The sequence below is a fragment of the Spea bombifrons genome, chromosome 2 (assembly GCF_027358695.1).
Source record: "Spea bombifrons isolate aSpeBom1 chromosome 2, aSpeBom1.2.pri, whole genome shotgun sequence".
Classification (NCBI taxonomy): Eukaryota; Metazoa; Chordata; class Amphibia; order Anura; family Pelobatidae; genus Spea; species Spea bombifrons.
In genome coordinates, this window is record NC_071088.1 from 44,664,330 (window position 1) to 44,678,077 (window position 13,748).

The 13,748-nt window shown below is 42.9% G+C and overlaps 1 long non-coding RNA gene across 1 annotated transcript; it reads left to right on the forward strand.

Annotated features, from left to right (window-relative positions):
• The first annotated feature begins 7,615 nt into the window (after positions 1 to 7,615).
• Positions 7,616 to 12,773, forward strand: LOC128475219 (uncharacterized). Its single transcript, XR_008346476.1, has 3 exons — positions 7,616 to 7,782; positions 11,581 to 11,702; positions 12,461 to 12,773. It is a non-coding gene; the product is annotated as an uncharacterized LOC128475219 (long non-coding RNA).
• The last annotated feature ends 975 nt before the right edge of the window (positions 12,774 to 13,748 follow it).

A 13,748-nucleotide genomic window follows, 5' to 3' on the forward strand; every position in this document is an offset into this window, starting at 1 on the left:
GGATCGATCCCATGTCCTCAGGATGAAACAATGTTGTGGACGCATATGAAGAAGAGCCCATGCCAGGGCAGGCATCGTAGACACCACCATTCCCAGAAGGCCCATGAGCAACCTCAGGCTGGAGAGACGTCTGGAAAAAAGTAAACGGGAAAGGCTGGTGATATTCTGAATCTTGTCCCCTGGCAAAAAGATCTTTTGACAGCGAGTATCCAGGATAAACCCCAGGAAAGGAATCGTTCTGGTAGGAAGCAGACAGGATTTTTTAAAATTGACAATCCATCCCAAATCCTGAAGCAGGCAAACAGTCCTGTGAATCTGGTGGGAGAGAAGATCTGGAGAGCTTGCTGCCAGACACTAATCATCTAAATAAGGGACCATCTTGATTCCTTCCTTGCTCAGGAAGGCAACAATCCCTGGCAGCAGTTTGGTGAAGATTCTTGGAGCTGAAGAAAGACCAAAAGGGAGAGCCTGGAACTGGAAATGAAGAGTCCATTTCGTAGATGGAATGGCCACACAAAGAAACTTCTGCGACTCCCCCCCCCCCCGATGGGAACTTGAAGATAGGCATCCTGAAAATCTAGAGTATCGAGAAAGTCTCCTCTGGAAAGAAGTTCTATGGTGGACGTGACAGACTCCATCATGATCTTCCTGTAAGCCACAAAACGGTTGAGAAACGTGAGATCTATAATGAGTCTGAAATCTCCTGATGATTTGGGAACAATGAAGAAGTGGGAGTAAACCCCTCTTCCTCTTTGGTCTGGAGGCACAGGGATCAACACTTGCTTTATCACGAACTCTTGAACAAGGTCCCGAAGTGCCATTCTCCTGGATCCGCAGGAGGCATAGAAAAAACGCTCTGGGGGAGAACTGACAAGCTCCAGACCCTACCCTCTGGAAATGATGCCCAGGGTCCAGGCGTCCAAACAAAAAAGAGTCCATTGGTGAAGAGAACTCTTCAGCCTACCCCCTATCAAAATGTTTCTGGCGTCATGCTTTCTTAGAAGAACCGTCCACCTGTTTAAAGGAGGAGGGTCTGCCTCTACCACGAAAAGAGGCCTATCCCGAAATGTGGGCTGGGGTCTGGAATCCTGACCTCTAGATGCCCTAAACGGGTTGGGACGAAAACATGGCAGAGGTTTATGCAAGAAATACTTGGCACTAGTGGCTTCCTCCAACAAAACTTCTAACTCCTTCCCAAATAGTTCTTTCCCAGAGAACGGTATCCCACACAAATGGTGCTTGGAGGCTGAGTCTGCTGACTAAGATTTGAGCCATAAAGCCCTTCTGGAGACTTCGGATAAGGCAGAGGCCCTAGCAGCCATACGGACGGATTCCATAGCAGAATCACACAAGAACTCAGCCGTACTCTTCACATCTGAAATTCCTCCGGAGAACCTCTTCGTCTCCTGCACCCCTCATGATATCTTCCTCAATCTGCTCACCACGGACCCTGCGGCGATTAACCCTATCCCAGACCTGGCAGAGCCTCTCATATGCTACCGGGAGTGACAGGGGAAATCTAGTTCCCGTCCAGCCAAGGGACCTTTATATCTCCATCTAATAATGGTCCTTAACAAGAATAAGAATCCCTTACACTGCAGAACAATTGTAGCTCCAGCTCACAAAGGTCCATTACAATAACTAAAAACTATTTGATAAGCATATTTTCTTCTAACTATATATATGCAGTGTATTTGCTATGTTTATAAAGTGATTGCATGATATATACGTTATTTCACATTTTGTCCATAAGATAAAAAAACTTAACTGCTCAGCATCCATGTGTAGTGGATAAAGATGACATCAGACATACACACCAGGAAAGGCTCTGCCACACTGACACACACACCAGGACAGGCTCTGCCACACCAACACACAGTCACACACACTAAGACAGACACTGACACTCACATCCGGACCGGCTAAGCTACAAAAAAAAAAAAGTATTTTCCACACTGCTTTGTCGTTGACCCCCCCTTTTGTGTTTTTGCCCCCTTGTGTACTATGTGTGTATATGTCCCCAGCCTGCAATCCCTTTAGTATTGATTTGTGAAAGGGGCCCAGCTGCCCCCTTGTGTATTGATGCTGCCAGCCCAGATAAAACGCTGTTCTGCAGTATGGGGGATATAAATGTAACTGGTTCCCTTCCATGAGTCTATACATCCCCATACTGAAGGGCAGCATTTTATCTGGGCTGGTCAACAATATGTAAAAGTTATGCGTGTCCTGAAAAACATGGCCGATGTGGTCACCCTAATGCCCCCGCACCCTTGTGTATTGCCCTAAGCTAGCCCCCCATTATATATTTAGCATACCACCCAGCCCCCCATTAAGTATTGATTTATATGATGCCCCCCGCCAGCACATGCTTGGGAATTAATGCCCCCTCATTATCATCTCAGCCCTGGCACCCAGATTGCATCCACAGGACCTGGCCACAGAGTGGAAGCTTGCCATCTTTGCCCACAAACCGCATGCATGTGGCATCCTAGCCTTAAACAGCCTCCCTGTGCCATGCCCCCCCACTTACACATCCATACTATCACAGATATATTCATTAATTATTAATTCACAAATATCAGGTAGGGGCCTGGAGCTGCAGCTCCATCAGCCCCTACGTTAATCTGGCCCTGTTTGATGTGATAAATTGGAGTGACCAGGTTCAAAGTCCAAATAGGATATAAGCAGACTGACCAAATTGAGAGAGGAAAAAAAAGCGCCACAACCAGAACCTACGCGTCGGTGGCATCACTGTACTCCGGGGGATGTCGTTGAATACGTATCGTGTGTTTGACCAGAAGCTACACATTTATAACTCAAGTACAATTTGTGTGAAAAAACACAGCACAAATTACCACCCCAAACTTTGGCAAAGGTTAGTATAACGGGTTCACCAAGAGAGCTGTAGTAACTCCCAGAGATCACCCACATTTATCCTCCTGTCGTCCCCGGAATCACTTCCAGCACCAGTCAGCATGCGCACCTTGGAACCCTGCTATGTGTACCCAATAAGTAGACACAACTACCTTAAACTGAGTACAGCAGGAATGAACAGTTTATTGACATAGACTGATATATCCACAGAACAGCATTAACATAAATTAACAGATACATGCATACAACCCAGCCTTTAATCCCCAGGCAGCAATCCTATTGATGGGAGTAATTAAACAATGGAGTTCCTGCCTGTGCTATCTTTGTTTGGTAGCCGGGCTGGAGTCATCTCTGACTACCTTGGGCCCCTGTATGACAGCTCATTCTGTCAAAGTTAGTGGTACAAATCATAAAGAGAAATGGTTAAAATACCAGCACTTGAAATACCTTGGGCCGTCTAGTTTTCAGAATTATATGGTTTGATGGTGTAAATTGAATTGTCCAGCTTCAAAGACATGGGGGCAGAAGGACCAGATGTCAAAATTCCAAGTTGAAAACCTGAATTGTGCATGTGCCAATTGTGGCCTTTTAGCCCTGAAAAAACCTACAACACCCAATATGGGCAATATCACTGTACTCAGGAGATGTTGCTAAACACATATTGGGGTGTTTGGCAGTGAAATATACCAGCAACTGTAAATGTATACCCAGTAGCGTACCTAGCGGGGGGGCGGTCCGCACCGGGTGCCGCTCATCACGGGGGTGCCGATTTGCAGGCACCCCTCCAGAGACGGACAGTAATGTCCGCCGCTGGAGGAGCAGGCTCGCAAGGGAGCGGTATCGAAGGTCTTTAACAGACCTCCGATACCGCTCCCTTGCGATCCGGGCGGCAACAGCTGCTGTGCGCCGGGGTTTGTTGTCAGATCCCGGCGCACAGCACGGAAGCCGCGCCCACCGCTGTCCGTGCCCTCTGACCCGGAAGAAGACAGAAGAACTGAAGAAGAGGAGCGAAGAAGAGGAAAAGAAGCTGAAAGAAGAAAGGAAAGGTAGGAAAGCATTAAGTGAGAGTGGATTGGTATGTGTGTGGATTAGTATATATGTGTGGTTTGGTATATGTGTGGTTTGGTATATGTGCGGATTAGTATATATGTGTGGTTTGGTATATGTGTGGTTTGGTATATGTGTGGATTACTATATATGTGTGGTTTGGTATATGTGTGGATTAGTATATATGTGTGGATTGGTATATGTGTGGATTGGTATATGTGTGGATTGGTATATGTGTGGATTAGTATATATGTGTGGTTTGGTATATGTGTGGATTAGTATATATGTGTGGTTTGGTATATGTGTGAATTAGTATATATGTGTGGATTAGTATATATGTGGATTAGTATATATGTGTGGATTGGTATATGTGTGGATGGTTATATGTGTGGATTGGTATATATGTGTGGATTGGTATACGTGTGGATTAGTGTATGTGTGTGGATTGGTATACGTGTGGATTGGTATATATGTGTGGATTGGTATGTCTGTGGATTGGTATATATGTGTGGATTGGTATATATGTGTGGATTGGTATGCGTGTGGGTTGGTATGCGTGTGGATTGGTATATGTGTGGATTAGTATATGTGTGTGGTTTGGTATATGTGTGGATTGGTATATATGTGTGGATTGGTATCTACGTGTGGATTGGTATACGTGTGGATTGGTATACATGTGGATTAGTGTATATGTGTGGATTGGTATGTCTGTGGATTGGTATATATGTGTGGATTGGTATGCGTGTGGATTGGTATGCGTGTGGATTGGTATGCGTGTGGATTGGTATGCGTGTGGATTGGTGTATGTGTGGATAAGTATACGTGTGGATTGGTGTGCGTGTGGGTTGGTATATGTGTGGATTAGTATATATGTGTGGATTGGTGTATGTGTGGATTGGTATACATGTATGGATTGGTAATTTTGTGGATTGGTATACGTGTGGATTGGTAAGTGTGTGAGAGTGACGGGTGTTATGCTGTACCATTTCCAATGAATTTTTCATTATATAATTATGCTCTAAAGTACATCATAACTCCCATCACTCTATACTGTTCCATACAGTGGCAGAGCTGGGAGGCAGAGGCCTTGCACCCCCACTGCAGGACTCCTGAAAGGTAAGTGAACTTCAAAGAGGGAGAGGGTAGATAGTTAGGAGGGGGTAGATAAGGAGAATGAGTGAGATGGGGGATAGGGGGTAGATAGGGCAGAAGGGAGTGAGAAGGGGTAGATAGGGCAATCATACTCCTATCATGCCAAGTCTGCGAGTATATCCTGGAATCTGGGTATGCCTGGGCATCATAGGAATGTGATTGCTGTTAACAAGAAAATATTGTTAATATACACAGGCTTTTATTTGCCCGGGTGCTCCAAAAATAGCCAGATATATGTTTCCAAAGAAAAAATGGGCACTCACAGGTCTTTGCCTTGAGAAAGGACCGGGGGTGGTCCGAAACGTTGGCCGTGCTGATTGAAATAAACTAGTGTTTAATGCACTTTACTGCAAAGACCCGTGAGTGCCCATTTTTTTCTTTGGTTACATATATAAAATATATATAAAATAGCAAAATGCTACTTGTACTTATTGCTCTATAACTTGCAAAAAACACTGGGTATTTCTGAACTCAGGACAAATAGCATGTATTTGCTCGTCTTCTAATCGGGGTCGTCTTCTAATCAGAGAGGTCTGATTATGAGACTAAGATCCAGATCCCCCGCAGGGGACCTGGATCCTCCTGTCTCCCCACCCCATTTAACACCCCCCCCCACACGCACACACCGGTACCGGTGCTTCCTGCTGTATTGCCGGGGCAGCGGGTTGACGTCTACGCGATGTGCGTAGAGAACATCCGCTGCAGCCGGAAGGAGGTGTGGCTAGCAGCGGGGGTTGTCTGCGTCCGTCGCGCAGACCTTCCCCGAGTGTCAGAGATCAGAGTTCCCCGCACCGGTGCTGGGGGACTCTGATCTCTGACAGCCGGGGAAAGTATGCGCGACGGACGCAGACAAACCCCCACTGCAAACTCCACCTCCTTCCGGCTGCAGCGGAAGGAGACGTCAACCCGCTGCCCTGGCAATACAGCAGGAAGCATCGGTACCGGTAAGTAAGTGTGTGTGTGTGTTAAATGGGATTTCTGGAATGCCTTATACCCCTATATGCCACTCTGGCATTTAGGGGGTTAAAATGCATGTTATGGGGCATATAGGGAGGTATAAGGCAATATTCAGATTTTGGGGGTATAAGTTAATATTCAGATTTTGGGGGGTCGTCTTATAATCAGGGTCGTCTTATAATTGAGCAAATACGGTATTTAGCAGGTTTTTGTCATTAGCTTTTATAGATGACTAAAAAAAATTCAAATAAAACAGACTGCTTTTTTAAATTTTTCATCATATTTTATTATCTCCTTTTATAAGAAATTACATGATATCACAAAAATGGTATCTGAAGAAAGCAATAAATACCTCGTGTGGGTAGACTAATTGGGAGAGGAGAAAATCACAGCTGGGGTGCAGGTTGGCAAAGAGAAGAAAATATAAAAGAGGCATCTCAGTTTTTATTAAATATGAAATAGTTTACATGAATTAATATTTACTACTAAAATGCACACACGCAGAGAGAGAGAGACACGCACACGCAGAGAGAGAGACACAGAAAGTGAGAGAGAGAGAGAGCCACACACACAGAGAGAGAGAGAGCCACACACACACACAGAGAGACACACACACACACACAGAAAGAGAGAGACACACACACACACACACACAGAGAGAGAGAGGGAGAGAGCCACACACACAGAGAGAGAGCCACACACACAGAGAGAGAGAGACACACACACACAGAGAAAGAGAGAGACACACACACACACAGAGAGAGAGGGAGAGAGCCACACACACAGAGAGAGAGAGAGAGCCACACACACAGAGAGAGAGAGCCACACACACAGAGAGAGAGAGCCACACACACAGAGAGAGAGAGCCACACACACAGAGAGAGAGAGCCACACACACAGAGAGAGCCACACACACACACAGAGAGAGCCACACACACAGAGAGAGAGCCACACACACAGAGAGAGAGCCACACACACACAGAGAGACACACACACAGAGAGACACACACACAGAGAGACACACACACACAGAGACACACAGAGAGAGAGAGAGAGAGACAGACACACACACACACAGAGAGAGACACACAGAGAGAGAGAGACAAAGAGAGACACACACACAGAGAGACATAGAGAGAGAGAGAGACACACACACACAGAGAGACACACAGAGAGAGAGAGAGAGAGACACAGAGAGAGAGAGAGACAGAGAGAGAGACACACAGAGAGAGACACAGAGAGAGAGAGAGAGAGAGACACTGAGTGGATATGAATGCATTCTCAGCTGAACAGTGATTTAAATCTCCAATTCTATGGCGATGCTCACAGACAGAGCTCTGCAAAAATCAAATAATACGGGATTTATCTTAAAGATTCAAGTTTTCTTCTGCCTCCAGAATGTTCTCCGTTTTCAGTAACTGCAAAGACTGCAGCATTCTGTCAAAGCTTCATCCTCACATCCCACTTTACAATAGCTACACACAGTACAATCATCACAGCGCGCTTCCAATCATCTGCATTTCCTGTTTAGCAGCTTCCTGTCGTACTTTCTACAATGTGACCATTGGTAGGAACTAACTGTGCTCTTTCCTGTCAGCCAACCACCCGAGACGGGTCAATGGAGAAACCGGAAGTGCAGTTTTAACAGCATCCGTTCCCCGGTAGTAGTTTGACAGCTTTGTATTGAATAATACTTGTGAAGATGGCGCTTCGGCCAGGAGCTGGAGCCGGTGGTAGCGGCGGAGGCGGCAGGTGAGAGTCTTTAAGGCATTTGTTACTTTGATGTAGGTCGCGGTGTATGTTTTACCTGCTTTAACTTTAACAGTGTTTTGATGCTGAATGTAAAGATAGATTACATTATATGAGGCGGTAAATACATAAACATTATGTTATCGATTTATTTTTACTAGTTTTTTGGAGGTTTGCAAAGCTTGTTATGAGGGTTTTATGTAAGAGAGGATACGTTGCTGAAGCATGGAATGCTGCTCGATGCGTTGGAATGTGGATGTAATGGAATATTGTGTCACTGAGGCTGGGCGCCGGTAATACTATATGGCACTCATTAATTATATAGTACAGGGTGTTACAGAGTAAAACGAATGCTCCCAAGTAGATCATGTAGAAAGTTGTTGCATTTACAGCAGTCTACATGTGTGCATTCCATGAACTGTTTTCTGGGCTCTTCATTTTATTCTGAAAAGCATGTAAGTAGCATGTGCTCTCATCATACAAACTATATGTAGAAATGTAGTTTTGCTCTAGGATTGTATTTTGTTTTGTGTAATAAAAAACTGCTTATTAGGCAAACTTGTTAAGCTTTTGGTGTTAAATTTCAATTTTATTTAATTTAGTAACAAATGGCCTCATATAAAAATGAGGTTTTTATTCGAGGTATTACACCTCGCTGGCAGTACTTGTGGAAGTAGTGAAGGAAAAGGCAGATTGACTAAAAAACACATGAATAAAGTACACTAATTGCTTACTAAAATGTTAAAAAGTGCTTATAAAATGTGAAGTAATGGACACATCTAGAGAGAATCTCCATTCGAGGTGAGAATCCAGAAATGAATACCGGTCGCCTTCATTGTTTATTTGCAGTTGATTTCTATGTGCAGCTTCCCCTTTAAATTTTTAGTCTTGGTTCCTTTGTGATGATTCTCTCACTGTGATGTCATAGAGTGGAGATGCTGTAAAGGCAGCATCCTGCTAACAGTAGTATACATTTAATGCAAGGTCGTGAAGCAGAAGGGAGATTGCAAACCCTGGCTTAACGGCTCGCAAACAAAATGTATCTATTTGGACTACTTTTTTGTTATTTAGCAATGGCAAAAGAAACATATGATATTGACTTACAAAACCTGAAAGCTGTGACCGTCCCCGACCGGCTTAAAGGTGTATCTGTCAAGATGGTTGTAGAATCTTCCCCGTGCAGCACTTCTTGTGGACTTGGTAACAAGAAAGAAAAGCGTTGCATTGTGGGACCATCAGGGAAGAGGGAGGACTGTGAAACCGTCAGCGTATCCTGTGTAGTGAGTTGGATTTGCGGCATGACGAGTTATACTCTGACCGTGGGACAGCCTTTTACTATGAACTGTCTGATTGTGCCTGCTGAAGGGCAATCAAATCAGGGGTTGAATTACTACTGGTACAACACCAAAGGTCAGGTAACAACCCAAGATGACCTATTTCGCCCACTCAGAATCAGGTACTTTAACATCACCTTTCCAGCCATCAAGGAGAGCGACGCCGGCTCATACCGTTGCGATGTGCAACACGCATTGGACTTTAAATTAATCAAGCGGGTTTACTATGCCGTCAAGGTGATCCCTCCTAGCCTGGTTAATCTGAACTACGGCAAATCTCTGATGCGTGAAAGTGAGCTGGAAGCAATGGCCGCACAAAAGCAGAAGTTAACCAAGGGCAACCTGTCGGAGAAAGTGAAGGCCATTTTGGAGTCGCACAATTTTATCATTTTTGGCGTCGGGGGTAGTGCTGCCGTCATTGTAGGTGGTGCATTTTGGGGATTTTTCTACCTAATTCGAAAACGCAGACGTAAAAGAAGAACGAATGACGTCGAAGATGGCGTCGACGACGATGATGACAGCGGCGACCATGATGACAGCGTCGACAGCGTCGACCATGATGACAGCGTCGACAGCGGCGACCATGATGACAGCGGCGACCATGATGACAGCGTCGACAGCGTCGACCATGATGACAGCGTCGACAGCGTCGACCATGATGACAGCGTCGACAGCGGCGACCATGATGACAGCGTCGACCATGATGACAGCGTCGACAGCGTCGACCATGATGACAGCGTCGACAGCGGCGACCATGATGACAGCGTCGACAGCGTCGACCATGATGACAGCGTCGACAGCGTCGACCATGATGACAGCGTCGACAGCGTCGACCATGATGACAGCGTCGACAGCGGCGACCATGATGACAGCGTCGACCATGATGACAGTGTCGACAGCGTCGACCATGATGACAGCGTCGACAGCGTCGACCATGATGACAGCCTCGACAGCGTCGACCATGATGATAGCCTCGACAGCGTCGACCATGATGACAGCCTCGACAGCGTCGACGATGATGACAGCCTCGACAGCGTCGACCATGATGACAACGTCGACTATTTGTGATCGGTTTGCCGTTTGGTGTTGAGGAGAAGCAGCCGCCGGCGTTGAGAAGCAGCCGCTGGCGACAATCATGCTGGTCTTCCAACATAACCCCCAGAGTCTGGCTGAAAGGAGGAGAAACGTCCGCAATCTTAACATCGATATAAGTTGACTGATAGCTGTGCTTACTGTCACACGAACTCTTATCATCAACTGCGGAAGATTGTTGTTAAATAAAACTTTTAGTGCATGCTCATTGTTTCATATTTGTACTTGATTTTTAACCTGAAGTAGTAGTAAATATTTTTTTAAATAAGCAAACAAGCATTAAAATAATACAATTATCACAGATTTAAAAATGGGCTTAATTCTGTGGAAAACAAAATAACAGTAACTTATGATATTCTCTAAAGAGGACAGTGTTGAGTGGAATGTCAACAAAGAATAATGCATATTAAAGGTACTTTTCCACACATCACTCCCATCTCCCAAAACAACTCAACAAATAAGGCTCTCTTCCCTTTACTGGCCATTACCGTGTTTTTTTTTTGTTAGACTTATTTAATAGGAGGGGCAGCTAAATACTGCTCAAACATAAATTGGTTCCAGTTCAACCCTTCTACCTAACCTTCCTACTCTTGATCCAAAAGTAGAAATATGGAACACTATATGTACAATTCGGTAAATATGATATGACTTGCACTTGACAGCTTGTCCCAAAAACAAATTTTATTAGCTTGGAAGCATTAAAGTTGTAGTTTAAACTCTTCCACTTATTAACTATTAATAACTATTAATTAACTATTAGGAAGTGCCAACACTGCCAGCTTTTCCTAGCCAGAAGGACTGAACTTACTGCATAATGCATAGTTGGATGTGTGAGGAGACTTTGAGAAAGATATTTTGGAACATAGAATTTTGTAGGTAAATCAGTGAGATTTCATATTTTCTTTGGGCTGTTAAAGGGATTTGTTCTCATTTGCAGATTATTCACACTGTTAAAGTTTCAGGAAATAATAAATCTTTGCTCGAATCTGAGTTGGTTGGAGGGGCTTGGGTTTTTTAAATAACAACATTAATTTGAGTCTCTATATGTTAAGTAAATAAATATTAGCACATCTGCCATATTCTTTAGCGTGAAAGCTGGATCACATAAAAATAACATTTTCAATGAAGCTTTTTTCCCTTTTTATGGCAACAACCTATCAGCGCCTGCTTTTAGCATATATGCATAGTTTAATATTATTTTGCAGTTAACTTTAGACCCTGTAGCTGCTGTTTTGGTTTGCAGAGAAAACCTTGGTGTAGGTTTATAGATATTCCATTCATGTATGTTCCAAACACATTTCTGTTATCTGAGGATCGCTGTGCTTTAAAGAATGTATTTTTTAAAAAAATGGTGGTCTGTGTCTTTCTTATGTAGTGTGGTAAATCAGAAGATGATGATTTTCAAGATGCCTCTAAATCTGGACCCATTGATATTTCCTTCTCCGATTTCTAGAGTGATATTTCAGTGAAACCAACCACTTCTCAAACTGGCATAAGGTGAGTGATATCTGTTCAATGTTTGCTGAATATACTACACATCTCTCTCTATTCTCTGTATGTGGTGAAATTAGATTTTTCACTGCTACACCTGGATAAGCATACATCTGTGCACCTGTGCAAGGGTGCAAATCATTGGGAATTATACTGAGGACCACAGATCTCCCAAAGCTCATGTGGGCACAAACAAGGACAACCGCTACTATCTGTGTGCCACTGCAAGCCTCGATACACTCCTTAACATAAAAACTCTGATGACATGAGACATGTGGAACAGTGCGCCCAATTGACAGCAACAAGCCACTCGACCCAAAATGTATTAGTTAATAAGCAGGTTATTGTAGGAGGATATTTAAAGTAGGCTGTCCATTCAAAGTTAAAAATAAAGTTTGTAATAATTTAGGGATTATTGCTGAAGATCAGCAATCTATATTTGATGACTACACTTGACAATTTAAGCTAAGCTGACATCTAATTACTATTAATCATATAGTTATCATTTAGTTCTATATATAGTTTTATAATTCATATGCTGATTTTGATTTTTTTAACTGTTCTGCAGGCTTAACTTTATAAATTAGTTTATATACGTTTTAATTTTCTTGCTTTGGTTTTATTAAAAGAAAAAAAATAACTGCTGTAACATACTTGATTAGTTATTTCTTGTGAGAGTGTCATTTTCCTCGGCATCAATGAACTATATACATACGTCAGGTCTATGTATGAAATATAGTTTCAATTTTGTTTTGTTATTGCAGTTTGTGTTTGAATCTTCTCAACAACAGATCCCCTACAGCAGATGTAACCCTCGTGAGGACAAATGTATTAATGATGAGTGTAGTTTTTTATCGTAATAATGATAATATAGTGTAATAATTATTGAAATACTTTATGAGTATTTAGAAAAACATAATAATTTTAAAAGAATTGTAAAAAAGTAGACTGTCTATGTAAGTTTATTTTAACCCCTTAAAAATAGGGGTTTTTTTACACCACAGGACCAGACCAATGGTTCATGTTTTTACAAAGTTTCTCTGTCTCTCTTTCTCGATTAGTGCAGGCCACACACACTCAGAGTGGATGCCGCCAAATGCTGAAATGTGTTCTACATCAAACTGCCTGTCCTCTATTGCCCCGCTTACTATGGTGTTATAATAAGCAACATCAGCACGGTTGTAAAGCACACCGCCGCTGTACTCTGGAGAGCAGTGGAAACGTGTTCTCTGAAGTGACAAATCTGGATTTGGCAGATGCCAGGAGAACGCTGGTTATCAGAATGCATAGTATCTACGGTAAACATTTAGAGAGATTGCATTTTAGAAATGCTGGGTTTACTGGCACATTTTTATGCATTATTATTTCATACCTTGATTGGTTAGACAGTTATACCGTAGTAGTCGTCTTTGCAGTGACTTCACCGATCTACAACAACGTCACTGAGGAAAGGACAAAACCAGCTGGGTCTGTCTAGTCCAGAGGTGGCCAAACTGTGGCTTTTTAATATTAGTACGTTTAGATGGGAAGGTCTGGACAAAAAAATAAAAAATTGGCAACATGTTTTATATGATAAATAGTATTTTATAATTAATAAGGATATATATTTAGAATATTTAATGTTTTGTCTATTTTTCTGCACAGATTAATTTCTTATATGTATAATTAAAATAACATTATTTAGCAATATTGATAAAATGTGTTAAGGCAGCTGATGTTTATATGTGTGTGTATATATGTATGTACAGTATCTCACAAAAGTGATAACACCCCTCACATTTTTGTAAATATTTTATTATATTTTTTTTAATGTGACAACACTGAAGAAATGACACTCTGCTACAATGTAAAGTAGTGAGTGTACAGCCTGTATAACAGTGTAAATTTGCTGTCCCCTCAAAATAACTCAACACACAGCCATTAATGTCTAAACCTTGGCAACAAAAGTGAGTACACCCCTAAGTGGAAATGTCCAAATTAGGCCCAATTAGCCATTTCCCCTCACTGGTGTCATGTGACTCGTTAGTGTTACAAGGTCTCAGGTGTGAATGT